General features: G+C 51.4%; 22 non-coding genes across 22 annotated transcripts; all 22 read left to right on the forward strand.

The window, feature by feature from the left end:
• The first annotated feature begins 744 nt into the window (after window positions 1–744).
• Window positions 745–863, forward strand: LOC126318809 (5S ribosomal RNA). Its single transcript, XR_007557521.1, has one exon. It is a non-coding gene; the product is annotated as a 5S ribosomal RNA (ribosomal RNA).
• Window positions 864–1,549: 686 nt separating this feature from the next.
• On the forward strand, window positions 1,550–1,668 carry LOC126318811 (5S ribosomal RNA). The gene has a single exon (XR_007557522.1). It is a non-coding gene; the product is annotated as a 5S ribosomal RNA (ribosomal RNA).
• Window positions 1,669–2,754: 1,086 nt separating this feature from the next.
• LOC126318812 (5S ribosomal RNA) lies at window positions 2,755–2,873 on the forward strand. Its single transcript, XR_007557523.1, has one exon. It is a non-coding gene; the product is annotated as a 5S ribosomal RNA (ribosomal RNA).
• A 1,349-nt stretch (window positions 2,874–4,222) lies between these two features.
• On the forward strand, window positions 4,223–4,341 carry LOC126318813 (5S ribosomal RNA). Its single transcript, XR_007557524.1, has one exon. It is a non-coding gene; the product is annotated as a 5S ribosomal RNA (ribosomal RNA).
• Window positions 4,342–5,290: 949 nt separating this feature from the next.
• Window positions 5,291–5,409, forward strand: LOC126318814 (5S ribosomal RNA). The gene has a single exon (XR_007557525.1). It is a non-coding gene; the product is annotated as a 5S ribosomal RNA (ribosomal RNA).
• A 686-nt stretch (window positions 5,410–6,095) lies between these two features.
• LOC126318815 (5S ribosomal RNA) lies at window positions 6,096–6,214 on the forward strand. Its single transcript, XR_007557526.1, has one exon. It is a non-coding gene; the product is annotated as a 5S ribosomal RNA (ribosomal RNA).
• A 1,086-nt stretch (window positions 6,215–7,300) lies between these two features.
• On the forward strand, window positions 7,301–7,419 carry LOC126318816 (5S ribosomal RNA). The gene has a single exon (XR_007557527.1). It is a non-coding gene; the product is annotated as a 5S ribosomal RNA (ribosomal RNA).
• A 1,086-nt stretch (window positions 7,420–8,505) lies between these two features.
• LOC126318818 (5S ribosomal RNA) lies at window positions 8,506–8,624 on the forward strand. Its single transcript, XR_007557529.1, has one exon. It is a non-coding gene; the product is annotated as a 5S ribosomal RNA (ribosomal RNA).
• A 1,086-nt stretch (window positions 8,625–9,710) lies between these two features.
• On the forward strand, window positions 9,711–9,829 carry LOC126318819 (5S ribosomal RNA). Its single transcript, XR_007557530.1, has one exon. It is a non-coding gene; the product is annotated as a 5S ribosomal RNA (ribosomal RNA).
• Window positions 9,830–10,915: 1,086 nt separating this feature from the next.
• On the forward strand, window positions 10,916–11,034 carry LOC126318820 (5S ribosomal RNA). The gene has a single exon (XR_007557531.1). It is a non-coding gene; the product is annotated as a 5S ribosomal RNA (ribosomal RNA).
• A 1,086-nt stretch (window positions 11,035–12,120) lies between these two features.
• On the forward strand, window positions 12,121–12,239 carry LOC126318822 (5S ribosomal RNA). The gene has a single exon (XR_007557532.1). It is a non-coding gene; the product is annotated as a 5S ribosomal RNA (ribosomal RNA).
• A 1,086-nt stretch (window positions 12,240–13,325) lies between these two features.
• Window positions 13,326–13,444, forward strand: LOC126318823 (5S ribosomal RNA). The gene has a single exon (XR_007557533.1). It is a non-coding gene; the product is annotated as a 5S ribosomal RNA (ribosomal RNA).
• Window positions 13,445–14,530: 1,086 nt separating this feature from the next.
• LOC126318824 (5S ribosomal RNA) lies at window positions 14,531–14,649 on the forward strand. The gene has a single exon (XR_007557534.1). It is a non-coding gene; the product is annotated as a 5S ribosomal RNA (ribosomal RNA).
• A 1,086-nt stretch (window positions 14,650–15,735) lies between these two features.
• Window positions 15,736–15,854, forward strand: LOC126318825 (5S ribosomal RNA). The gene has a single exon (XR_007557535.1). It is a non-coding gene; the product is annotated as a 5S ribosomal RNA (ribosomal RNA).
• A 1,086-nt stretch (window positions 15,855–16,940) lies between these two features.
• Window positions 16,941–17,059, forward strand: LOC126318826 (5S ribosomal RNA). The gene has a single exon (XR_007557536.1). It is a non-coding gene; the product is annotated as a 5S ribosomal RNA (ribosomal RNA).
• A 1,086-nt stretch (window positions 17,060–18,145) lies between these two features.
• On the forward strand, window positions 18,146–18,264 carry LOC126318827 (5S ribosomal RNA). The gene has a single exon (XR_007557537.1). It is a non-coding gene; the product is annotated as a 5S ribosomal RNA (ribosomal RNA).
• Window positions 18,265–19,350: 1,086 nt separating this feature from the next.
• LOC126318828 (5S ribosomal RNA) lies at window positions 19,351–19,469 on the forward strand. The gene has a single exon (XR_007557538.1). It is a non-coding gene; the product is annotated as a 5S ribosomal RNA (ribosomal RNA).
• Window positions 19,470–20,555: 1,086 nt separating this feature from the next.
• LOC126318830 (5S ribosomal RNA) lies at window positions 20,556–20,674 on the forward strand. Its single transcript, XR_007557540.1, has one exon. It is a non-coding gene; the product is annotated as a 5S ribosomal RNA (ribosomal RNA).
• A 1,086-nt stretch (window positions 20,675–21,760) lies between these two features.
• Window positions 21,761–21,879, forward strand: LOC126318831 (5S ribosomal RNA). Its single transcript, XR_007557541.1, has one exon. It is a non-coding gene; the product is annotated as a 5S ribosomal RNA (ribosomal RNA).
• A 1,086-nt stretch (window positions 21,880–22,965) lies between these two features.
• LOC126318833 (5S ribosomal RNA) lies at window positions 22,966–23,084 on the forward strand. Its single transcript, XR_007557542.1, has one exon. It is a non-coding gene; the product is annotated as a 5S ribosomal RNA (ribosomal RNA).
• Window positions 23,085–24,170: 1,086 nt separating this feature from the next.
• Window positions 24,171–24,289, forward strand: LOC126318834 (5S ribosomal RNA). The gene has a single exon (XR_007557543.1). It is a non-coding gene; the product is annotated as a 5S ribosomal RNA (ribosomal RNA).
• Window positions 24,290–25,375: 1,086 nt separating this feature from the next.
• Window positions 25,376–25,494, forward strand: LOC126318835 (5S ribosomal RNA). Its single transcript, XR_007557544.1, has one exon. It is a non-coding gene; the product is annotated as a 5S ribosomal RNA (ribosomal RNA).
• The last annotated feature ends 458 nt before the right edge of the window (window positions 25,495–25,952 follow it).

Consider the following 25,952-nt stretch of genomic DNA (forward strand, 5'->3'; position numbering starts at 1 on the left):
TTCCACGGCATTGCACGGAACAGCACTGCTCTAGTAGCTCCGAACGGCCGCACACGGCGCCTCGCACACGCCGGTCAGTCCGGCGCCAGTCTCGCAGTTGTTTCTCGTGCTTGTGCTGTCATATGGACCACGACCCGAGCGGCAGCGAGCGGCAGTCGAGCAAAGTCGGGACAAGTCGGGACGGAAGGGGACAGCCGAGAATGCACCATGCGAATTACGCAAATATCTGGAAGCGCGACGCGTGTCAGGCAGGTGAGAACGCTTCCCTCGGTCCAGCAGGACACTGACACACCCCGCGCAGTCCACCCGCCGCCCGGCCGCGCGCAAGACCTGCGCTGGTTGACAATAACAAGGTGCGTCTCCCGCGAGTGTCGAGGAGGAAGGACGTGCTTTGCGTCAAATGTGCCACCGAAAATGGCGATTGCGTGTGTTGGAAGGAGAGGCGAAGCATTCTTCTGCCGTGCAGCTACATGCGAATTACGCAAATATCTGGAAGCGCGACGCGTGTCAGGCAGGTGAGAACGCTTCCCTCGGTCCAGCAGGACACTGACACACCCCGCGCAGTCCACCCGCCGCCCGGCCGCGCGCAAGACCTGCGCTGGTTGACAATAACAAGGTGCGTCTCCCGCGAGTGTCGAGGAGGAAGGACGTGCTTTGCGTCAAATGTGCCACCGAAAATGGCGATTGCGTGTGTTGGAAGGAGAGGCGAAGCATTCTTCTGCCGTGCAGCTACAGTATAAGGACGCCAACGGCCATACCATGTTGAATACACCGGTTCTCGTCCGATCACCGAAGTTAAGCAACATCGGGCCCGGTTAGTACTTGGATGGGTGACCGCCTGGGAACACCGGGTGCTGTTGGCTCTCTCTCTTCTTTTAAAAAAAAGACAAAGTGTCTCTAGAAATAACAAGAGTATGACACGACAGGACTGTTCTGAAATACGCCAGGGCTTATAGTTTTGTAGCAGTGTACAAATGCAAATTTGTAAACAAAAATTTATCTTTCGCCGCTAGAAGAAATGGATGCTTTGTCGAACCGCCTGTGTCTTGTGTCCGTGTTTTCGCACCTTTCCACGGCATTGCACGGAACAGCACTGCTCTAGTAGCTCCGAACGGCCGCACACGGCGCCTCGCACACGCCGGTCAGTCCGGCGCCAGTCTCGCAGTTGTTTCTCGTGCTTGTGCTGTCATATGGACCACGACCCGAGCGGCAGCGAGCGGCAGTCGAGCAAAGTCGGGACAAGTCGGGACGGAAGGGGACAGCCGAGAATGCACCATGCGAATTACGCAAATATCTGGAAGCGCGACGCGTGTCAGGCAGGTGAGAACGCTTCCCTCGGTCCAGCAGGACACTGACACACCCCGCGCAGTCCACCCGCCGCCCGGCCGCGCGCAAGACCTGCGCTGGTTGACAATAACAAGGTGCGTCTCCCGCGAGTGTCGAGGAGGAAGGACGTGCTTTGCGTCAAATGTGCCACCGAAAATGGCGATTGCGTGTGTTGGAAGGAGAGGCGAAGCATTCTTCTGCCGTGCAGCTACAGTATAAGGACGCCAACGGCCATACCATGTTGAATACACCGGTTCTCGTCCGATCACCGAAGTTAAGCAACATCGGGCCCGGTTAGTACTTGGATGGGTGACCGCCTGGGAACACCGGGTGCTGTTGGCTCTCTCTCTTCTTTTAAATTTCATGTCACTACACCTGGCAGCCCTCTTTTCATACTAACTCTCAGGTGCGACAAAGATGCTCCCACAAGCATTTTAAACTACTGTATTAAACGTAAGATGCGAAATTACAGTAATGAACTCAGTTTGAGCAAGAATGCGCGAAGGAAGGGTGGTAGGAACTCCTTGAAAGTAACGAAACACTGCGAATCGACAGATGTGCACTTGAAATGCGTCAGAGCCTACTGTTTTGTAGGAGCGCTAAATTCCAAAAAACTAAATAATTAAATAAAAAACTAAAAAAACAGAAAATCAACTGTTCTGGTACGATCACCGACGATAAGCAACATCGTTAGTATTCGGATCGGTGACCGCCTGGGTACTCTGGAAAAGAGGGCTGGCAGGGGTAGCCAAAAAATGAAGTCAGACAAAGTGTCTCTAGAAATAACAAGAGTATGACACGACAGGACTGTTCTGAAATACGCCAGGGCTTATAGTTTTGTAGCAGTGTACAAATGCAAATTTGTAAACAAAAATTTATCTTTCGCCGCTAGAAGAAATGGATGCTTTGTCGAACCGCCTGTGTCTTGTGTCCGTGTTTTCGCACCTTTCCACGGCATTGCACGGAACAGCACTGCTCTAGTAGCTCCGAACGGCCGCACACGGCGCCTCGCACACGCCGGTCAGTCCGGCGCCAGTCTCGCAGTTGTTTCTCGTGCTTGTGCTGTCATATGGACCACGACCCGAGCGGCAGCGAGCGGCAGTCGAGCAAAGTCGGGACAAGTCGGGACGGAAGGGGACAGCCGAGAATGCACCATGCGAATTACGCAAATATCTGGAAGCGCGACGCGTGTCAGGCAGGTGAGAACGCTTCCCTCGGTCCAGCAGGACACTGACACACCCCGCGCAGTCCACCCGCCGCCCGGCCGCGCGCAAGACCTGCGCTGGTTGACAATAACAAGGTGCGTCTCCCGCGAGTGTCGAGGAGGAAGGACGTGCTTTGCGTCAAATGTGCCACCGAAAATGGCGATTGCGTGTGTTGGAAGGAGAGGCGAAGCATTCTTCTGCCGTGCAGCTACAGTATAAGGACGCCAACGGCCATACCATGTTGAATACACCGGTTCTCGTCCGATCACCGAAGTTAAGCAACATCGGGCCCGGTTAGTACTTGGATGGGTGACCGCCTGGGAACACCGGGTGCTGTTGGCTCTCTCTCTTCTTTTAAATTTCATGTCACTACACCTGGCAGCCCTCTTTTCATACTAACTCTCAGGTGCGACAAAGATGCTCCCACAAGCATTTTAAACTACTGTATTAAACGTAAGATGCGAAATTACAGTAATGAACTCAGTTTGAGCAAGAATGCGCGAAGGAAGGGTGGTAGGAACTCCTTGAAAGTAACGAAACACTGCGAATCGACAGATGTGCACTTGAAATGCGTCAGAGCCTACTGTTTTGTAGGAGCGCTAAATTCCAAAAAACTAAATAATTAAATAAAAAACTAAAAAAACAGAAAATCAACTGTTCTGGTACGATCACCGACGATAAGCAACATCGTTAGTATTCGGATCGGTGACCGCCTGGGTACTCTGGAAAAGAGGGCTGGCAGGGGTAGCCAAAAAATGAAGTCAGACAAAGTGTCTCTAGAAATAACAAGAGTATGACACGACAGGACTGTTCTGAAATACGCCAGGGCTTATAGTTTTGTAGCAGTGTACAAATGCAAATTTGTAAACAAAAATTTATCTTTCGCCGCTAGAAGAAATGGATGCTTTGTCGAACCGCCTGTGTCTTGTGTCCGTGTTTTCGCACCTTTCCACGGCATTGCACGGAACAGCACTGCTCTAGTAGCTCCGAACGGCCGCACACGGCGCCTCGCACACGCCGGTCAGTCCGGCGCCAGTCTCGCAGTTGTTTCTCGTGCTTGTGCTGTCATATGGACCACGACCCGAGCGGCAGCGAGCGGCAGTCGAGCAAAGTCGGGACAAGTCGGGACGGAAGGGGACAGCCGAGAATGCACCATGCGAATTACGCAAATATCTGGAAGCGCGACGCGTGTCAGGCAGGTGAGAACGCTTCCCTCGGTCCAGCAGGACACTGACACACCCCGCGCAGTCCACCCGCCGCCCGGCCGCGCGCAAGACCTGCGCTGGTTGACAATAACAAGGTGCGTCTCCCGCGAGTGTCGAGGAGGAAGGACGTGCTTTGCGTCAAATGTGCCACCGAAAATGGCGATTGCGTGTGTTGGAAGGAGAGGCGAAGCATTCTTCTGCCGTGCAGCTACATGCGAATTACGCAAATATCTGGAAGCGCGACGCGTGTCAGGCAGGTGAGAACGCTTCCCTCGGTCCAGCAGGACACTGACACACCCCGCGCAGTCCACCCGCCGCCCGGCCGCGCGCAAGACCTGCGCTGGTTGACAATAACAAGGTGCGTCTCCCGCGAGTGTCGAGGAGGAAGGACGTGCTTTGCGTCAAATGTGCCACCGAAAATGGCGATTGCGTGTGTTGGAAGGAGAGGCGAAGCATTCTTCTGCCGTGCAGCTACAGTATAAGGACGCCAACGGCCATACCATGTTGAATACACCGGTTCTCGTCCGATCACCGAAGTTAAGCAACATCGGGCCCGGTTAGTACTTGGATGGGTGACCGCCTGGGAACACCGGGTGCTGTTGGCTCTCTCTCTTCTTTTAAAAAAAAGACAAAGTGTCTCTAGAAATAACAAGAGTATGACACGACAGGACTGTTCTGAAATACGCCAGGGCTTATAGTTTTGTAGCAGTGTACAAATGCAAATTTGTAAACAAAAATTTATCTTTCGCCGCTAGAAGAAATGGATGCTTTGTCGAACCGCCTGTGTCTTGTGTCCGTGTTTTCGCACCTTTCCACGGCATTGCACGGAACAGCACTGCTCTAGTAGCTCCGAACGGCCGCACACGGCGCCTCGCACACGCCGGTCAGTCCGGCGCCAGTCTCGCAGTTGTTTCTCGTGCTTGTGCTGTCATATGGACCACGACCCGAGCGGCAGCGAGCGGCAGTCGAGCAAAGTCGGGACAAGTCGGGACGGAAGGGGACAGCCGAGAATGCACCATGCGAATTACGCAAATATCTGGAAGCGCGACGCGTGTCAGGCAGGTGAGAACGCTTCCCTCGGTCCAGCAGGACACTGACACACCCCGCGCAGTCCACCCGCCGCCCGGCCGCGCGCAAGACCTGCGCTGGTTGACAATAACAAGGTGCGTCTCCCGCGAGTGTCGAGGAGGAAGGACGTGCTTTGCGTCAAATGTGCCACCGAAAATGGCGATTGCGTGTGTTGGAAGGAGAGGCGAAGCATTCTTCTGCCGTGCAGCTACATGCGAATTACGCAAATATCTGGAAGCGCGACGCGTGTCAGGCAGGTGAGAACGCTTCCCTCGGTCCAGCAGGACACTGACACACCCCGCGCAGTCCACCCGCCGCCCGGCCGCGCGCAAGACCTGCGCTGGTTGACAATAACAAGGTGCGTCTCCCGCGAGTGTCGAGGAGGAAGGACGTGCTTTGCGTCAAATGTGCCACCGAAAATGGCGATTGCGTGTGTTGGAAGGAGAGGCGAAGCATTCTTCTGCCGTGCAGCTACAGTATAAGGACGCCAACGGCCATACCATGTTGAATACACCGGTTCTCGTCCGATCACCGAAGTTAAGCAACATCGGGCCCGGTTAGTACTTGGATGGGTGACCGCCTGGGAACACCGGGTGCTGTTGGCTCTCTCTCTTCTTTTAAAAAAAAGACAAAGTGTCTCTAGAAATAACAAGAGTATGACACGACAGGACTGTTCTGAAATACGCCAGGGCTTATAGTTTTGTAGCAGTGTACAAATGCAAATTTGTAAACAAAAATTTATCTTTCGCCGCTAGAAGAAATGGATGCTTTGTCGAACCGCCTGTGTCTTGTGTCCGTGTTTTCGCACCTTTCCACGGCATTGCACGGAACAGCACTGCTCTAGTAGCTCCGAACGGCCGCACACGGCGCCTCGCACACGCCGGTCAGTCCGGCGCCAGTCTCGCAGTTGTTTCTCGTGCTTGTGCTGTCATATGGACCACGACCCGAGCGGCAGCGAGCGGCAGTCGAGCAAAGTCGGGACAAGTCGGGACGGAAGGGGACAGCCGAGAATGCACCATGCGAATTACGCAAATATCTGGAAGCGCGACGCGTGTCAGGCAGGTGAGAACGCTTCCCTCGGTCCAGCAGGACACTGACACACCCCGCGCAGTCCACCCGCCGCCCGGCCGCGCGCAAGACCTGCGCTGGTTGACAATAACAAGGTGCGTCTCCCGCGAGTGTCGAGGAGGAAGGACGTGCTTTGCGTCAAATGTGCCACCGAAAATGGCGATTGCGTGTGTTGGAAGGAGAGGCGAAGCATTCTTCTGCCGTGCAGCTACAGTATAAGGACGCCAACGGCCATACCATGTTGAATACACCGGTTCTCGTCCGATCACCGAAGTTAAGCAACATCGGGCCCGGTTAGTACTTGGATGGGTGACCGCCTGGGAACACCGGGTGCTGTTGGCTCTCTCTCTTCTTTTAAATTTCATGTCACTACACCTGGCAGCCCTCTTTTCATACTAACTCTCAGGTGCGACAAAGATGCTCCCACAAGCATTTTAAACTACTGTATTAAACGTAAGATGCGAAATTACAGTAATGAACTCAGTTTGAGCAAGAATGCGCGAAGGAAGGGTGGTAGGAACTCCTTGAAAGTAACGAAACACTGCGAATCGACAGATGTGCACTTGAAATGCGTCAGAGCCTACTGTTTTGTAGGAGCGCTAAATTCCAAAAAACTAAATAATTAAATAAAAAACTAAAAAAACAGAAAATCAACTGTTCTGGTACGATCACCGACGATAAGCAACATCGTTAGTATTCGGATCGGTGACCGCCTGGGTACTCTGGAAAAGAGGGCTGGCAGGGGTAGCCAAAAAATGAAGTCAGACAAAGTGTCTCTAGAAATAACAAGAGTATGACACGACAGGACTGTTCTGAAATACGCCAGGGCTTATAGTTTTGTAGCAGTGTACAAATGCAAATTTGTAAACAAAAATTTATCTTTCGCCGCTAGAAGAAATGGATGCTTTGTCGAACCGCCTGTGTCTTGTGTCCGTGTTTTCGCACCTTTCCACGGCATTGCACGGAACAGCACTGCTCTAGTAGCTCCGAACGGCCGCACACGGCGCCTCGCACACGCCGGTCAGTCCGGCGCCAGTCTCGCAGTTGTTTCTCGTGCTTGTGCTGTCATATGGACCACGACCCGAGCGGCAGCGAGCGGCAGTCGAGCAAAGTCGGGACAAGTCGGGACGGAAGGGGACAGCCGAGAATGCACCATGCGAATTACGCAAATATCTGGAAGCGCGACGCGTGTCAGGCAGGTGAGAACGCTTCCCTCGGTCCAGCAGGACACTGACACACCCCGCGCAGTCCACCCGCCGCCCGGCCGCGCGCAAGACCTGCGCTGGTTGACAATAACAAGGTGCGTCTCCCGCGAGTGTCGAGGAGGAAGGACGTGCTTTGCGTCAAATGTGCCACCGAAAATGGCGATTGCGTGTGTTGGAAGGAGAGGCGAAGCATTCTTCTGCCGTGCAGCTACAGTATAAGGACGCCAACGGCCATACCATGTTGAATACACCGGTTCTCGTCCGATCACCGAAGTTAAGCAACATCGGGCCCGGTTAGTACTTGGATGGGTGACCGCCTGGGAACACCGGGTGCTGTTGGCTCTCTCTCTTCTTTTAAATTTCATGTCACTACACCTGGCAGCCCTCTTTTCATACTAACTCTCAGGTGCGACAAAGATGCTCCCACAAGCATTTTAAACTACTGTATTAAACGTAAGATGCGAAATTACAGTAATGAACTCAGTTTGAGCAAGAATGCGCGAAGGAAGGGTGGTAGGAACTCCTTGAAAGTAACGAAACACTGCGAATCGACAGATGTGCACTTGAAATGCGTCAGAGCCTACTGTTTTGTAGGAGCGCTAAATTCCAAAAAACTAAATAATTAAATAAAAAACTAAAAAAACAGAAAATCAACTGTTCTGGTACGATCACCGACGATAAGCAACATCGTTAGTATTCGGATCGGTGACCGCCTGGGTACTCTGGAAAAGAGGGCTGGCAGGGGTAGCCAAAAAATGAAGTCAGACAAAGTGTCTCTAGAAATAACAAGAGTATGACACGACAGGACTGTTCTGAAATACGCCAGGGCTTATAGTTTTGTAGCAGTGTACAAATGCAAATTTGTAAACAAAAATTTATCTTTCGCCGCTAGAAGAAATGGATGCTTTGTCGAACCGCCTGTGTCTTGTGTCCGTGTTTTCGCACCTTTCCACGGCATTGCACGGAACAGCACTGCTCTAGTAGCTCCGAACGGCCGCACACGGCGCCTCGCACACGCCGGTCAGTCCGGCGCCAGTCTCGCAGTTGTTTCTCGTGCTTGTGCTGTCATATGGACCACGACCCGAGCGGCAGCGAGCGGCAGTCGAGCAAAGTCGGGACAAGTCGGGACGGAAGGGGACAGCCGAGAATGCACCATGCGAATTACGCAAATATCTGGAAGCGCGACGCGTGTCAGGCAGGTGAGAACGCTTCCCTCGGTCCAGCAGGACACTGACACACCCCGCGCAGTCCACCCGCCGCCCGGCCGCGCGCAAGACCTGCGCTGGTTGACAATAACAAGGTGCGTCTCCCGCGAGTGTCGAGGAGGAAGGACGTGCTTTGCGTCAAATGTGCCACCGAAAATGGCGATTGCGTGTGTTGGAAGGAGAGGCGAAGCATTCTTCTGCCGTGCAGCTACAGTATAAGGACGCCAACGGCCATACCATGTTGAATACACCGGTTCTCGTCCGATCACCGAAGTTAAGCAACATCGGGCCCGGTTAGTACTTGGATGGGTGACCGCCTGGGAACACCGGGTGCTGTTGGCTCTCTCTCTTCTTTTAAATTTCATGTCACTACACCTGGCAGCCCTCTTTTCATACTAACTCTCAGGTGCGACAAAGATGCTCCCACAAGCATTTTAAACTACTGTATTAAACGGAAGATGCGAAATTACAGTAATGAACTCAGTTTGAGCAAGAATGCGCGAAGGAAGGGTGGTAGGAACTCCTTGAAAGTAACGAAACACTGCGAATCGACAGATGTGCACTTGAAATGCGTCAGAGCCTACTGTTTTGTAGGAGCGCTAAATTCCAAAAAACTAAATAATTAAATAAAAAACTAAAAAAACAGAAAATCAACTGTTCTGGTACGATCACCGACGATAAGCAACATCGTTAGTATTCGGATCGGTGACCGCCTGGGTACTCTGGAAAAGAGGGCTGGCAGGGGTAGCCAAAAAATGAAGTCAGACAAAGTGTCTCTAGAAATAACAAGAGTATGACACGACAGGACTGTTCTGAAATACGCCAGGGCTTATAGTTTTGTAGCAGTGTACAAATGCAAATTTGTAAACAAAAATTTATCTTTCGCCGCTAGAAGAAATGGATGCTTTGTCGAACCGCCTGTGTCTTGTGTCCGTGTTTTCGCACCTTTCCACGGCATTGCACGGAACAGCACTGCTCTAGTAGCTCCGAACGGCCGCACACGGCGCCTCGCACACGCCGGTCAGTCCGGCGCCAGTCTCGCAGTTGTTTCTCGTGCTTGTGCTGTCATATGGACCACGACCCGAGCGGCAGCGAGCGGCAGTCGAGCAAAGTCGGGACAAGTCGGGACGGAAGGGGACAGCCGAGAATGCACCATGCGAATTACGCAAATATCTGGAAGCGCGACGCGTGTCAGGCAGGTGAGAACGCTTCCCTCGGTCCAGCAGGACACTGACACACCCCGCGCAGTCCACCCGCCGCCCGGCCGCGCGCAAGACCTGCGCTGGTTGACAATAACAAGGTGCGTCTCCCGCGAGTGTCGAGGAGGAAGGACGTGCTTTGCGTCAAATGTGCCACCGAAAATGGCGATTGCGTGTGTTGGAAGGAGAGGCGAAGCATTCTTCTGCCGTGCAGCTACAGTATAAGGACGCCAACGGCCATACCATGTTGAATACACCGGTTCTCGTCCGATCACCGAAGTTAAGCAACATCGGGCCCGGTTAGTACTTGGATGGGTGACCGCCTGGGAACACCGGGTGCTGTTGGCTCTCTCTCTTCTTTTAAATTTCATGTCACTACACCTGGCAGCCCTCTTTTCATACTAACTCTCAGGTGCGACAAAGATGCTCCCACAAGCATTTTAAACTACTGTATTAAACGTAAGATGCGAAATTACAGTAATGAACTCAGTTTGAGCAAGAATGCGCGAAGGAAGGGTGGTAGGAACTCCTTGAAAGTAACGAAACACTGCGAATCGACAGATGTGCACTTGAAATGCGTCAGAGCCTACTGTTTTGTAGGAGCGCTAAATTCCAAAAAACTAAATAATTAAATAAAAAACTAAAAAAACAGAAAATCAACTGTTCTGGTACGATCACCGACGATAAGCAACATCGTTAGTATTCGGATCGGTGACCGCCTGGGTACTCTGGAAAAGAGGGCTGGCAGGGGTAGCCAAAAAATGAAGTCAGACAAAGTGTCTCTAGAAATAACAAGAGTATGACACGACAGGACTGTTCTGAAATACGCCAGGGCTTATAGTTTTGTAGCAGTGTACAAATGCAAATTTGTAAACAAAAATTTATCTTTCGCCGCTAGAAGAAATGGATGCTTTGTCGAACCGCCTGTGTCTTGTGTCCGTGTTTTCGCACCTTTCCACGGCATTGCACGGAACAGCACTGCTCTAGTAGCTCCGAACGGCCGCACACGGCGCCTCGCACACGCCGGTCAGTCCGGCGCCAGTCTCGCAGTTGTTTCTCGTGCTTGTGCTGTCATATGGACCACGACCCGAGCGGCAGCGAGCGGCAGTCGAGCAAAGTCGGGACAAGTCGGGACGGAAGGGGACAGCCGAGAATGCACCATGCGAATTACGCAAATATCTGGAAGCGCGACGCGTGTCAGGCAGGTGAGAACGCTTCCCTCGGTCCAGCAGGACACTGACACACCCCGCGCAGTCCACCCGCCGCCCGGCCGCGCGCAAGACCTGCGCTGGTTGACAATAACAAGGTGCGTCTCCCGCGAGTGTCGAGGAGGAAGGACGTGCTTTGCGTCAAATGTGCCACCGAAAATGGCGATTGCGTGTGTTGGAAGGAGAGGCGAAGCATTCTTCTGCCGTGCAGCTACAGTATAAGGACGCCAACGGCCATACCATGTTGAATACACCGGTTCTCGTCCGATCACCGAAGTTAAGCAACATCGGGCCCGGTTAGTACTTGGATGGGTGACCGCCTGGGAACACCGGGTGCTGTTGGCTCTCTCTCTTCTTTTAAATTTCATGTCACTACACCTGGCAGCCCTCTTTTCATACTAACTCTCAGGTGCGACAAAGATGCTCCCACAAGCATTTTAAACTACTGTATTAAACGTAAGATGCGAAATTACAGTAATGAACTCAGTTTGAGCAAGAATGCGCGAAGGAAGGGTGGTAGGAACTCCTTGAAAGTAACGAAACACTGCGAATCGACAGATGTGCACTTGAAATGCGTCAGAGCCTACTGTTTTGTAGGAGCGCTAAATTCCAAAAAACTAAATAATTAAATAAAAAACTAAAAAAACAGAAAATCAACTGTTCTGGTACGATCACCGACGATAAGCAACATCGTTAGTATTCGGATCGGTGACCGCCTGGGTACTCTGGAAAAGAGGGCTGGCAGGGGTAGCCAAAAAATGAAGTCAGACAAAGTGTCTCTAGAAATAACAAGAGTATGACACGACAGGACTGTTCTGAAATACGCCAGGGCTTATAGTTTTGTAGCAGTGTACAAATGCAAATTTGTAAACAAAAATTTATCTTTCGCCGCTAGAAGAAATGGATGCTTTGTCGAACCGCCTGTGTCTTGTGTCCGTGTTTTCGCACCTTTCCACGGCATTGCACGGAACAGCACTGCTCTAGTAGCTCCGAACGGCCGCACACGGCGCCTCGCACACGCCGGTCAGTCCGGCGCCAGTCTCGCAGTTGTTTCTCGTGCTTGTGCTGTCATATGGACCACGACCCGAGCGGCAGCGAGCGGCAGTCGAGCAAAGTCGGGACAAGTCGGGACGGAAGGGGACAGCCGAGAATGCACCATGCGAATTACGCAAATATCTGGAAGCGCGACGCGTGTCAGGCAGGTGAGAACGCTTCCCTCGGTCCAGCAGGACACTGACACACCCCGCGCAGTCCACCCGCCGCCCGGCCGCGCGCAAGACCTGCGCTGGTTGACAATAACAAGGTGCGTCTCCCGCGAGTGTCGAGGAGGAAGGACGTGCTTTGCGTCAAATGTGCCACCGAAAATGGCGATTGCGTGTGTTGGAAGGAGAGGCGAAGCATTCTTCTGCCGTGCAGCTACAGTATAAGGACGCCAACGGCCATACCATGTTGAATACACCGGTTCTCGTCCGATCACCGAAGTTAAGCAACATCGGGCCCGGTTAGTACTTGGATGGGTGACCGCCTGGGAACACCGGGTGCTGTTGGCTCTCTCTCTTCTTTTAAATTTCATGTCACTACACCTGGCAGCCCTCTTTTCATACTAACTCTCAGGTGCGACAAAGATGCTCCCACAAGCATTTTAAACTACTGTATTAAACGTAAGATGCGAAATTACAGTAATGAACTCAGTTTGAGCAAGAATGCGCGAAGGAAGGGTGGTAGGAACTCCTTGAAAGTAACGAAACACTGCGAATCGACAGATGTGCACTTGAAATGCGTCAGAGCCTACTGTTTTGTAGGAGCGCTAAATTCCAAAAAACTAAATAATTAAATAAAAAACTAAAAAAACAGAAAATCAACTGTTCTGGTACGATCACCGACGATAAGCAACATCGTTAGTATTCGGATCGGTGACCGCCTGGGTACTCTGGAAAAGAGGGCTGGCAGGGGTAGCCAAAAAATGAAGTCAGACAAAGTGTCTCTAGAAATAACAAGAGTATGACACGACAGGACTGTTCTGAAATACGCCAGGGCTTATAGTTTTGTAGCAGTGTACAAATGCAAATTTGTAAACAAAAATTTATCTTTCGCCGCTAGAAGAAATGGATGCTTTGTCGAACCGCCTGTGTCTTGTGTCCGTGTTTTCGCACCTTTCCACGGCATTGCACGGAACAGCACTGCTCTAGTAGCTCCGAACGGCCGCACACGGCGCCTCGCACACGCCGGTCAGTCCGGCGCCAGTCTCGCAGTTGTTTCTCGTGCTTGTGCTGTCATATGGACCACGACCCGAGCGGCAGCGAGCGGCAGTCGAGCAAAGTCGGGACAAGTCGGGACGGAAGGGGACAGCCGAGAATGCACCATGCGAATTACGCAAATATCTGGAAGCGCGACGCGTGTCAGGCAGGTGAGAACGCTTCCCTCGGTCCAGCAGGACACTGACACACCCCGCGCAGTCCACCCGCCGCCCGGCCGCGCGCAAGACCTGCGCTGGTTGACAATAACAAGGTGCGTCTCCCGCGAGTGTCGAGGAGGAAGGACGTGCTTTGCGTCAAATGTGCCACCGAAAATGGCGATTGCGTGTGTTGGAAGGAGAGGCGAAGCATTCTTCTGCCGTGCAGCTACAGTATAAGGACGCCAACGGCCATACCATGTTGAATACACCGGTTCTCGTCCGATCACCGAAGTTAAGCAACATCGGGCCCGGTTAGTACTTGGATGGGTGACCGCCTGGGAACACCGGGTGCTGTTGGCTCTCTCTCTTCTTTTAAATTTCATGTCACTACACCTGGCAGCCCTCTTTTCATACTAACTCTCAGGTGCGACAAAGATGCTCCCACAAGCATTTTAAACTACTGTATTAAACGTAAGATGCGAAATTACAGTAATGAACTCAGTTTGAGCAAGAATGCGCGAAGGAAGGGTGGTAGGAACTCCTTGAAAGTAACGAAACACTGCGAATCGACAGATGTGCACTTGAAATGCGTCAGAGCCTACTGTTTTGTAGGAGCGCTAAATTCCAAAAAACTAAATAATTAAATAAAAAACTAAAAAAACAGAAAATCAACTGTTCTGGTACGATCACCGACGATAAGCAACATCGTTAGTATTCGGATCGGTGACCGCCTGGGTACTCTGGAAAAGAGGGCTGGCAGGGGTAGCCAAAAAATGAAGTCAGACAAAGTGTCTCTAGAAATAACAAGAGTATGACACGACAGGACTGTTCTGAAATACGCCAGGGCTTATAGTTTTGTAGCAGTGTACAAATGCAAATTTGTAAACAAAAATTTATCTTTCGCCGCTAGAAGAAATGGATGCTTTGTCGAACCGCCTGTGTCTTGTGTCCGTGTTTTCGCACCTTTCCACGGCATTGCACGGAACAGCACTGCTCTAGTAGCTCCGAACGGCCGCACACGGCGCCTCGCACACGCCGGTCAGTCCGGCGCCAGTCTCGCAGTTGTTTCTCGTGCTTGTGCTGTCATATGGACCACGACCCGAGCGGCAGCGAGCGGCAGTCGAGCAAAGTCGGGACAAGTCGGGACGGAAGGGGACAGCCGAGAATGCACCATGCGAATTACGCAAATATCTGGAAGCGCGACGCGTGTCAGGCAGGTGAGAACGCTTCCCTCGGTCCAGCAGGACACTGACACACCCCGCGCAGTCCACCCGCCGCCCGGCCGCGCGCAAGACCTGCGCTGGTTGACAATAACAAGGTGCGTCTCCCGCGAGTGTCGAGGAGGAAGGACGTGCTTTGCGTCAAATGTGCCACCGAAAATGGCGATTGCGTGTGTTGGAAGGAGAGGCGAAGCATTCTTCTGCCGTGCAGCTACAGTATAAGGACGCCAACGGCCATACCATGTTGAATACACCGGTTCTCGTCCGATCACCGAAGTTAAGCAACATCGGGCCCGGTTAGTACTTGGATGGGTGACCGCCTGGGAACACCGGGTGCTGTTGGCTCTCTCTCTTCTTTTAAATTTCATGTCACTACACCTGGCAGCCCTCTTTTCATACTAACTCTCAGGTGCGACAAAGATGCTCCCACAAGCATTTTAAACTACTGTATTAAACGGAAGATGCGAAATTACAGTAATGAACTCAGTTTGAGCAAGAATGCGCGAAGGAAGGGTGGTAGGAACTCCTTGAAAGTAACGAAACACTGCGAATCGACAGATGTGCACTTGAAATGCGTCAGAGCCTACTGTTTTGTAGGAGCGCTAAATTCCAAAAAACTAAATAATTAAATAAAAAACTAAAAAAACAGAAAATCAACTGTTCTGGTACGATCACCGACGATAAGCAACATCGTTAGTATTCGGATCGGTGACCGCCTGGGTACTCTGGAAAAGAGGGCTGGCAGGGGTAGCCAAAAAATGAAGTCAGACAAAGTGTCTCTAGAAATAACAAGAGTATGACACGACAGGACTGTTCTGAAATACGCCAGGGCTTATAGTTTTGTAGCAGTGTACAAATGCAAATTTGTAAACAAAAATTTATCTTTCGCCGCTAGAAGAAATGGATGCTTTGTCGAACCGCCTGTGTCTTGTGTCCGTGTTTTCGCACCTTTCCACGGCATTGCACGGAACAGCACTGCTCTAGTAGCTCCGAACGGCCGCACACGGCGCCTCGCACACGCCGGTCAGTCCGGCGCCAGTCTCGCAGTTGTTTCTCGTGCTTGTGCTGTCATATGGACCACGACCCGAGCGGCAGCGAGCGGCAGTCGAGCAAAGTCGGGACAAGTCGGGACGGAAGGGGACAGCCGAGAATGCACCATGCGAATTACGCAAATATCTGGAAGCGCGACGCGTGTCAGGCAGGTGAGAACGCTTCCCTCGGTCCAGCAGGACACTGACACACCCCGCGCAGTCCACCCGCCGCCCGGCCGCGCGCAAGACCTGCGCTGGTTGACAATAACAAGGTGCGTCTCCCGCGAGTGTCGAGGAGGAAGGACGTGCTTTGCGTCAAATGTGCCACCGAAAATGGCGATTGCGTGTGTTGGAAGGAGAGGCGAAGCATTCTTCTGCCGTGCAGCTACAGTATAAGGACGCCAACGGCCATACCATGTTGAATACACCGGTTCTCGTCCGATCACCGAAGTTAAGCAACATCGGGCCCGGTTAGTACTTGGATGGGTGACCGCCTGGGAACACCGGGTGCTGTTGGCTCTCTCTCTTCTTTTAAATTTCATGTCACTACACCTGGCAGCCCTCTTTTCATACTAACTCTCAGGTGCGACAAAGATGCTCCCACAAGCATTTTAAACTACTGTATTAAACGTAAGATGCGAAATTACAGTAATGAACTCAGTTTGAGCAAGAATGCGCGAAGGAAGGGTGGTAGGAACTCCTTGAAAGTAACGAAACACTGCGAATCGACAGATGTGCACTTGAAATGCGTCAGAGCCTACTGTTTTGTAGGAGCGCTAAATTCCAAAAAACTAAATAATTAAATAAAAAACTAAAAAAACAGAAAATCAACTGTTCTGGTACGATCACCGACGATAAGCAACATCGTTAGTATTCGGATCGGTGACCGCCTGGGTACTCTGGAAAAGAGGGCTGGCAGGGGTAGCCAAAAAATGAAGTCAGACAAAGTGTCTCTAGAAATAACAAGAGTATGACACGACAGGACTGTTCTGAAATACGCCAGGGCTTATAGTTTTGTAGCAGTGTACAAATGCAAATTTGTAAACAAAAATTTATCTTTCGCCGCTAGAAGAAATGGATGCTTTGTCGAACCGCCTGTGTCTTGTGTCCGTGTTTTCGCACCTTTCCACGGCATTGCACGGAACAGCACTGCTCTAGTAGCTCCGAACGGCCGCACACGGCGCCTCGCACACGCCGGTCAGTCCGGCGCCAGTCTCGCAGTTGTTTCTCGTGCTTGTGCTGTCATATGGACCACGACCCGAGCGGCAGCGAGCGGCAGTCGAGCAAAGTCGGGACAAGTCGGGACGGAAGGGGACAGCCGAGAATGCACCATGCGAATTACGCAAATATCTGGAAGCGCGACGCGTGTCAGGCAGGTGAGAACGCTTCCCTCGGTCCAGCAGGACACTGACACACCCCGCGCAGTCCACCCGCCGCCCGGCCGCGCGCAAGACCTGCGCTGGTTGACAATAACAAGGTGCGTCTCCCGCGAGTGTCGAGGAGGAAGGACGTGCTTTGCGTCAAATGTGCCACCGAAAATGGCGATTGCGTGTGTTGGAAGGAGAGGCGAAGCATTCTTCTGCCGTGCAGCTACAGTATAAGGACGCCAACGGCCATACCATGTTGAATACACCGGTTCTCGTCCGATCACCGAAGTTAAGCAACATCGGGCCCGGTTAGTACTTGGATGGGTGACCGCCTGGGAACACCGGGTGCTGTTGGCTCTCTCTCTTCTTTTAAATTTCATGTCACTACACCTGGCAGCCCTCTTTTCATACTAACTCTCAGGTGCGACAAAGATGCTCCCACAAGCATTTTAAACTACTGTATTAAACGTAAGATGCGAAATTACAGTAATGAACTCAGTTTGAGCAAGAATGCGCGAAGGAAGGGTGGTAGGAACTCCTTGAAAGTAACGAAACACTGCGAATCGACAGATGTGCACTTGAAATGCGTCAGAGCCTACTGTTTTGTAGGAGCGCTAAATTCCAAAAAACTAAATAATTAAATAAAAAACTAAAAAAACAGAAAATCAACTGTTCTGGTACGATCACCGACGATAAGCAACATCGTTAGTATTCGGATCGGTGACCGCCTGGGTACTCTGGAAAAGAGGGCTGGCAGGGGTAGCCAAAAAATGAAGTCAGACAAAGTGTCTCTAGAAATAACAAGAGTATGACACGACAGGACTGTTCTGAAATACGCCAGGGCTTATAGTTTTGTAGCAGTGTACAAATGCAAATTTGTAAACAAAAATTTATCTTTCGCCGCTAGAAGAAATGGATGCTTTGTCGAACCGCCTGTGTCTTGTGTCCGTGTTTTCGCACCTTTCCACGGCATTGCACGGAACAGCACTGCTCTAGTAGCTCCGAACGGCCGCACACGGCGCCTCGCACACGCCGGTCAGTCCGGCGCCAGTCTCGCAGTTGTTTCTCGTGCTTGTGCTGTCATATGGACCACGACCCGAGCGGCAGCGAGCGGCAGTCGAGCAAAGTCGGGACAAGTCGGGACGGAAGGGGACAGCCGAGAATGCACCATGCGAATTACGCAAATATCTGGAAGCGCGACGCGTGTCAGGCAGGTGAGAACGCTTCCCTCGGTCCAGCAGGACACTGACACACCCCGCGCAGTCCACCCGCCGCCCGGCCGCGCGCAAGACCTGCGCTGGTTGACAATAACAAGGTGCGTCTCCCGCGAGTGTCGAGGAGGAAGGACGTGCTTTGCGTCAAATGTGCCACCGAAAATGGCGATTGCGTGTGTTGGAAGGAGAGGCGAAGCATTCTTCTGCCGTGCAGCTACAGTATAAGGACGCCAACGGCCATACCATGTTGAATACACCGGTTCTCGTCCGATCACCGAAGTTAAGCAACATCGGGCCCGGTTAGTACTTGGATGGGTGACCGCCTGGGAACACCGGGTGCTGTTGGCTCTCTCTCTTCTTTTAAATTTCATGTCACTACACCTGGCAGCCCTCTTTTCATACTAACTCTCAGGTGCGACAAAGATGCTCCCACAAGCATTTTAAACTACTGTATTAAACGTAAGATGCGAAATTACAGTAATGAACTCAGTTTGAGCAAGAATGCGCGAAGGAAGGGTGGTAGGAACTCCTTGAAAGTAACGAAACACTGCGAATCGACAGATGTGCACTTGAAATGCGTCAGAGCCTACTGTTTTGTAGGAGCGCTAAATTCCAAAAAACTAAATAATTAAATAAAAAACTAAAAAAACAGAAAATCAACTGTTCTGGTACGATCACCGACGATAAGCAACATCGTTAGTATTCGGATCGGTGACCGCCTGGGTACTCTGGAAAAGAGGGCTGGCAGGGGTAGCCAAAAAATGAAGTCAGACAAAGTGTCTCTAGAAATAACAAGAGTATGACACGACAGGACTGTTCTGAAATACGCCAGGGCTTATAGTTTTGTAGCAGTGTACAAATGCAAATTTGTAAACAAAAATTTATCTTTCGCCGCTAGAAGAAATGGATGCTTTGTCGAACCGCCTGTGTCTTGTGTCCGTGTTTTCGCACCTTTCCACGGCATTGCACGGAACAGCACTGCTCTAGTAGCTCCGAACGGCCGCACACGGCGCCTCGCACACGCCGGTCAGTCCGGCGCCAGTCTCGCAGTTGTTTCTCGTGCTTGTGCTGTCATATGGACCACGACCCGAGCGGCAGCGAGCGGCAGTCGAGCAAAGTCGGGACAAGTCGGGACGGAAGGGGACAGCCGAGAATGCACCATGCGAATTACGCAAATATCTGGAAGCGCGACGCGTGTCAGGCAGGTGAGAACGCTTCCCTCGGTCCAGCAGGACACTGACACACCCCGCGCAGTCCACCCGCCGCCCGGCCGCGCGCAAGACCTGCGCTGGTTGACAATAACAAGGTGCGTCTCCCGCGAGTGTCGAGGAGGAAGGACGTGCTTTGCGTCAAATGTGCCACCGAAAATGGCGATTGCGTGTGTTGGAAGGAGAGGCGAAGCATTCTTCTGCCGTGCAGCTACAGTATAAGGACGCCAACGGCCATACCATGTTGAATACACCGGTTCTCGTCCGATCACCGAAGTTAAGCAACATCGGGCCCGGTTAGTACTTGGATGGGTGACCGCCTGGGAACACCGGGTGCTGTTGGCTCTCTCTCTTCTTTTAAATTTCATGTCACTACACCTGGCAGCCCTCTTTTCATACTAACTCTCAGGTGCGACAAAGATGCTCCCACAAGCATTTTAAACTACTGTATTAAACGTAAGATGCGAAATTACAGTAATGAACTCAGTTTGAGCAAGAATGCGCGAAGGAAGGGTGGTAGGAACTCCTTGAAAGTAACGAAACACTGCGAATCGACAGATGTGCACTTGAAATGCGTCAGAGCCTACTGTTTTGTAGGAGCGCTAAATTCCAAAAAACTAAATAATTAAATAAAAAACTAAAAAAACAGAAAATCAACTGTTCTGGTACGATCACCGACGATAAGCAACATCGTTAGTATTCGGATCGGTGACCGCCTGGGTACTCTGGAAAAGAGGGCTGGCAGGGGTAGCCAAAAAATGAAGTCAGACAAAGTGTCTCTAGAAATAACAAGAGTATGACACGACAGGACTGTTCTGAAATACGCCAGGGCTTATAGTTTTGTAGCAGTGTACAAATGCAAATTTGTAAACAAAAATTTATCTTTCGCCGCTAGAAGAAATGGATGCTTTGTCGAACCGCCTGTGTCTTGTGTCCGTGTTTTCGCACCTTTCCACGGCATTGCACGGAACAGCACTGCTCTAGTAGCTCCGAACGGCCGCACACGGCGCCTCGCACACGCCGGTCAGTCCGGCGCCAGTCTCGCAGTTGTTTCTCGTGCTTGTGCTGTCATATGGACCACGACCCGAGCGGCAGCGAGCGGCAGTCGAGCAAAGTCGGGACAAGTCGGGACGGAAGGGGACAGCCGAGAATGCACCATGCGAATTACGCAAATATCTGGAAGCGCGACGCGTGTCAGGCAGGTGAGAACGCTTCCCTCGGTCCAGCAGGACACTGACACACCCCGCGCAGTCCACCCGCCGCCCGGCCGCGCGCAAGACCTGCGCTGGTTGACAATAACAAGGTGCGTCTCCCGCGAGTGTCGAGGAGGAAGGACGTGCTTTGCGTCAAATGTGCCACCGAAAATGGCGATTGCGTGTGTTGGAAGGAGAGGCGAAGCATTCTTCTGCCGTGCAGCTACAGTATAAGGACGCCAACGGCCATACCATGTTGAATACACCGGTTCTCGTCCGATCACCGAAGTTAAGCAACATCGGGCCCGGTTAGTACTTGGATGGGTGACCGCCTGGGAACACCGGGTGCTGTTGGCTCTCTCTCTTCTTTTAAATTTCATGTCACTACACCTGGCAGCCCTCTTTTCATACTAACTCTCAGGTGCGACAAAGATGCTCCCACAAGCATTTTAAACTACTGTATTAAACGGAAGATGCGAAATTACAGTAATGAACTCAGTTTGAGCAAGAATGCGCGAAGGAAGGGTGGTAGGAACTCCTTGAAAGTAACGAAACACTGCGAATCGACAGATGTGCACTTGAAATGCGTCAGAGCCTACTGTTTTGTAGGAGCGCTAAATTCCAAAAAACTAAATAATTAAATAAAAAACTAAAAAAACAGAAAATCAACTGTTCTGGTACGATCACCGACGATAAGCAACATCGTTAGTATTCGGATCGGTGACCGCCTGGGTACTCTGGAAAAGAGGGCTGGCAGGGGTAGCCAAAAAATGAAGTCAGACAAAGTGTCTCTAGAAATAACAAGAGTATGACACGACAGGACTGTTCTGAAATACGCCAGGGCTTATAGTTTTGTAGCAGTGTACAAATGCAAATTTGTAAACAAAAATTTATCTTTCGCCGCTAGAAGAAATGGATGCTTTGTCGAACCGCCTGTGTCTTGTGTCCGTGTTTTCGCACCTTTCCACGGCATTGCACGGAACAGCACTGCTCTAGTAGCTCCGAACGGCCGCACACGGCGCCTCGCACACGCCGGTCAGTCCGGCGCCAGTCTCGCAGTTGTTTCTCGTGCTTGTGCTGTCATATGGACCACGACCCGAGCGGCAGCGAGCGGCAGTCGAGCAAAGTCGGGACAAGTCGGGACGGAAGGGGACAGCCGAGAATGCACCATGCGAATTACGCAAATATCTGGAAGCGCGACGCGTGTCAGGCAGGTGAGAACGCTTCCCTCGGTCCAGCAGGACACTGACACACCCCGCGCAGTCCACCCGCCGCCCGGCCGCGCGCAAGACCTGCGCTGGTTGACAATAACAAGGTGCGTCTCCCGCGAGTGTCGAGGAGGAAGGACGTGCTTTGCGTCAAATGTGCCACCGAAAATGGCGATTGCGTGTGTTGGAAGGAGAGGCGAAGCATTCTTCTGCCGTGCAGCTACAGTATAAGGACGCCAACGGCCATACCATGTTGAATACACCGGTTCTCGTCCGATCACCGAAGTTAAGCAACATCGGGCCCGGTTAGTACTTGGATGGGTGACCGCCTGGGAACACCGGGTGCTGTTGGCTCTCTCTCTTCTTTTAAATTTCATGTCACTACACCTGGCAGCCCTCTTTTCATACTAACTCTCAGGTGCGACAAAGATGCTCCCACAAGCATTTTAAACTACTGTATTAAACGTAAGATGCGAAATTACAGTAATGAACTCAGTTTGAGCAAGAATGCGCGAAGGAAGGGTGGTAGGAACTCCTTGAAAGTAACGAAACACTGCGAATCGACAGATGTGCACTTGAAATGCGTCAGAGCCTACTGTTTTGTAGGAGCGCTAAATTCCAAAAAACTAAATAATTAAATAAAAAACTAAAAAAACAGAAAATCAACTGTTCTGGTACGATCACCGACGATAAGCAACATCGTTAGTATTCGGATCGGTGACCGCCTGGGTACTCTGGAAAAGAGGGCTGGCAGGGGTAGCCAAAAAATGAAGTCAGACAAAGTGTCTCTAGAAATAACAAGAGTATGACACGACAGGACTGTTCTGAAATACGCCAGGGCTTATAGTTTTGTAGCAGTGTACAAATGCAAATTTGTAAACAAAAATTTATCTTTCGCCGCTAGAAGAAATGGATGCTTTGTCGAACCGCCTGTGTCTTGTGTCCGTGTTTTCGCACCTTTCCACGGCATTGCACGGAACAGCACTGCTCTAGTAGCTCCGAACGGCCGCACACGGCGCCTCGCACACGCCGGTCAGTCCGGCGCCAGTCTCGCAGTTGTTTCTCGTGCTTGTGCTGTCATATGGACCACGACCCGAGCGGCAGCGAGCGGCAGTCGAGCAAAGTCGGGACAAGTCGGGACGGAAGGGGACAGCCGAGAATGCACCATGCGAATTACGCAAATATCTGGAAGCGCGACGCGTGTCAGGCAGGTGAGAACGCTTCCCTCGGTCCAGCAGGACACTGACACACCCCGCGCAGTCCACCCGCCGCCCGGCCGCGCGCAAGACCTGCGCTGGTTGACAATAACAAGGTGCGTCTCCCGCGAGTGTCGAGGAGGAAGGACGTGCTTTGCGTCAAATGTGCCACCGAAAATGGCGATTGCGTGTGTTGGAAGGAGAGGCGAAGCATTCTTCTGCCGTGCAGCTACAGTATAAGGACGCCAACGGCCATACCATGTTGAATACACCGGTTCTCGTCCGATCACCGAAGTTAAGCAACATCGGGCCCGGTTAGTACTTGGATGGGTGACCGCCTGGGAACACCGGGTGCTGTTGGCTCTCTCTCTTCTTTTAAATTTCATGTCACTACACCTGGCAGCCCTCTTTTCATACTAACTCTCAGGTGCGACAAAGATGCTCCCACAAGCATTTTAAACTACTGTATTAAACGTAAGATGCGAAATTACAGTAATGAACTCAGTTTGAGCAAGAATGCGCGAAGGAAGGGTGGTAGGAACTCCTTGAAAGTAACGAAACACTGCGAATCGACAGATGTGCACTTGAAATGCGTCAGAGCCTACTGTTTTGTAGGAGCGCTAAATTCCAAAAAACTAAATAATTAAATAAAAAACTAAAAAAACAGAAAATCAACTGTTCTGGTACGATCACCGACGATAAGCAACATCGTTAGTATTCGGATCGGTGACCGCCTGGGTACTCTGGAAAAGAGGGCTGGCAGGGGTAGCCAAAAAATGAAGTCAGACAAAGTGTCTCTAGAAATAACAAGAGTATGACACGACAGGACTGTTCTGAAATACGCCAGGGCTTATAGTTTTGTAGCAGTGTACAAATGCAAATTTGTAAACAAAAATTTATCTTTCGCCGCTAGAAGAAATGGATGCTTTGTCGAACCGCCTGTGTCTTGTGTCCGTGTTTTCGCACCTTTCCACGGCATTGCACGGAACAGCACTGCTCTAGTAGCTCCGAACGGCCGCACACGGCGCCTCGCACACGCCGGTCAGTCCGGCGCCAGTCTCGCAGTTGTTTCTCGTGCTTGTGCTGTCATATGGACCACGACCCGAGCGGCAGCGAGCGGCAGTCGAGCAAAGTCGGGACAAGTCGGGACGGAAGGGGACAGCCGAGAATGCACCATGCGAATTACGCAAATATCTGGAAGCGCGACGCGTGTCAGGCAGGTGAGAACGCTTCCCTCGGTCCAGCAGGACACTGACACACCCCGCGCAGTCCACCCGCCGCCCGGCCGCGCGCAAGACCTGCGCTGGTTGACAATAACAAGGTGCGTCTCCCGCGAGTGTCGAGGAGGAAGGACGTGCTTTGCGTCAAATGTGCCACCGAAAATGGCGATTGCGTGTGTTGGAAGGAGAGGCGAAGCATTCTTCTGCCGTGCAGCTACAGTATAAGGACGCCAACGGCCATACCATGTTGAATACACCGGTTCTCGTCCGATCACCGAAGTTAAGCAACATCGGGCCCGGTTAGTACTTGGATGGGTGACCGCCTGGGAACACCGGGTGCTGTTGGCTCTCTCTCTTCTTTTAAATTTCATGTCACTACACCTGGCAGCCCTCTTTTCATACTAACTCTCAGGTGCGACAAAGATGCTCCCACAAGCATTTTAAACTACTGTATTAAACGTAAGATGCGAAATTACAGTAATGAACTCAGTTTGAGCAAGAATGCGCGAAGGAAGGGTGGTAGGAACTCCTTGAAAGTAACGAAACACTGCGAATCGACAGATGTGCACTTGAAATGCGTCAGAGCCTACTGTTTTGTAGGAGCGCTAAATTCCAAAAAACTAAATAATTAAATAAAAAACTAAAAAAACAGAAAATCAACTGTTCTGGTACGATCACCGACGATAAGCAACATCGTTAGTATTCGGATCGGTGACCGCCTGGGTACTCTGGAAAAGAGGGCTGGCAGGGGTAGCCAAAAAATGAAGTCAGACAAAGTGTCTCTAGAAATAACAAGAGTATGACACGACAGGACTGTTCTGAAATACGCCAGGGCTTATAGTTTTGTAGCAGTGTACAAATGCAAATTTGTAAACAAAAATTTATCTTTCGCCGCTAGAAGAAATGGATGCTTTGTCGAACCGCCTGTGTCTTGTGTCCGTGTTTTCGCACCTTTCCACGGCATTGCACGGAACAGCACTGCTCTAGTAGCTCCGAACGGCCGCACACGGCGCCTCGCACACGCCGGTCAGTCCGGCGCCAGTCTCGCAGTTGTTTCTCGTGCTTGTGCTGTCATATGGACCACGACCCGAGCGGCAGCGAGCGGCAGTCGAGCAAAGTCGGGACAAGTCGGGACGGAAGGGGACAGCCGAGAATGCACCATGCGAATTACGCAAATATCTGGAAGCGCGACGCGTGTCAGGCAGGTGAGAACGCTTCCCTCGGTCCAGCAGGACACTGACACACCCCGCGCAGTCCACCCGCCGCCCGGCCGCGCGCAAGACCTGCGCTGGTTGACAATAACAAGGTGCGTCTCCCGCGAGTGTCGAGGAGGAAGGACGTGCTTTGCGTCAAATGTGCCACCGAAAATGGCGATTGCGTGTGTTGGAAGGAGAGGCGAAGCATTCTTCTGCCGTGCAGCTACAGTATAAGGACGCCAACGGCCATACCATGTTGAATACACCGGTTCTCGTCCGATCACCGAAGTTAAGCAACATCGGGCCCGGTTAGTACTTGGATGGGTGACCGCCTGGGAACACCGGGTGCTGTTGGCTCTCTCTCTTCTTTTAAATTTCATGTCACTACACCTGGCAGCCCTCTTTTCATACTAACTCTCAGGTGCGACAAAGATGCTCCCACAAGCATTTTAAACTACTGTATTAAACGTAAGATGCGAAATTACAGTAATGAACTCAGTTTGAGCAAGAATGCGCGAAGGAAGGGTGGTAGGAACTCCTTGAAAGTAACGAAACACTGCGAATCGACAGATGTGCACTTGAAATGCGTCAGAGCCTACTGTTTTGTAGGAGCGCTAAATTCCAAAAAACTAAATAATTAAATAAAAAACTAAAAAAACAGAAAATCAACTGTTCTGGTACGATCACCGACGATAAGCAACATCGTTAGTATTCGGATCGGTGACCGCCTGGGTACTCTGGAAAAGAGGGCTGGCAGGGGTAGCCAAAAAATGAAGTCAGACAAAGTGTCTCTAGAAATAACAAGAGTATGACAC

The sequence above is a fragment of the Schistocerca gregaria genome, unplaced genomic scaffold (genome assembly GCF_023897955.1).
Source record: "Schistocerca gregaria isolate iqSchGreg1 unplaced genomic scaffold, iqSchGreg1.2 ptg000684l, whole genome shotgun sequence".
NCBI lineage: Eukaryota > Metazoa > Arthropoda > Insecta > Orthoptera > Acrididae > Schistocerca > Schistocerca gregaria.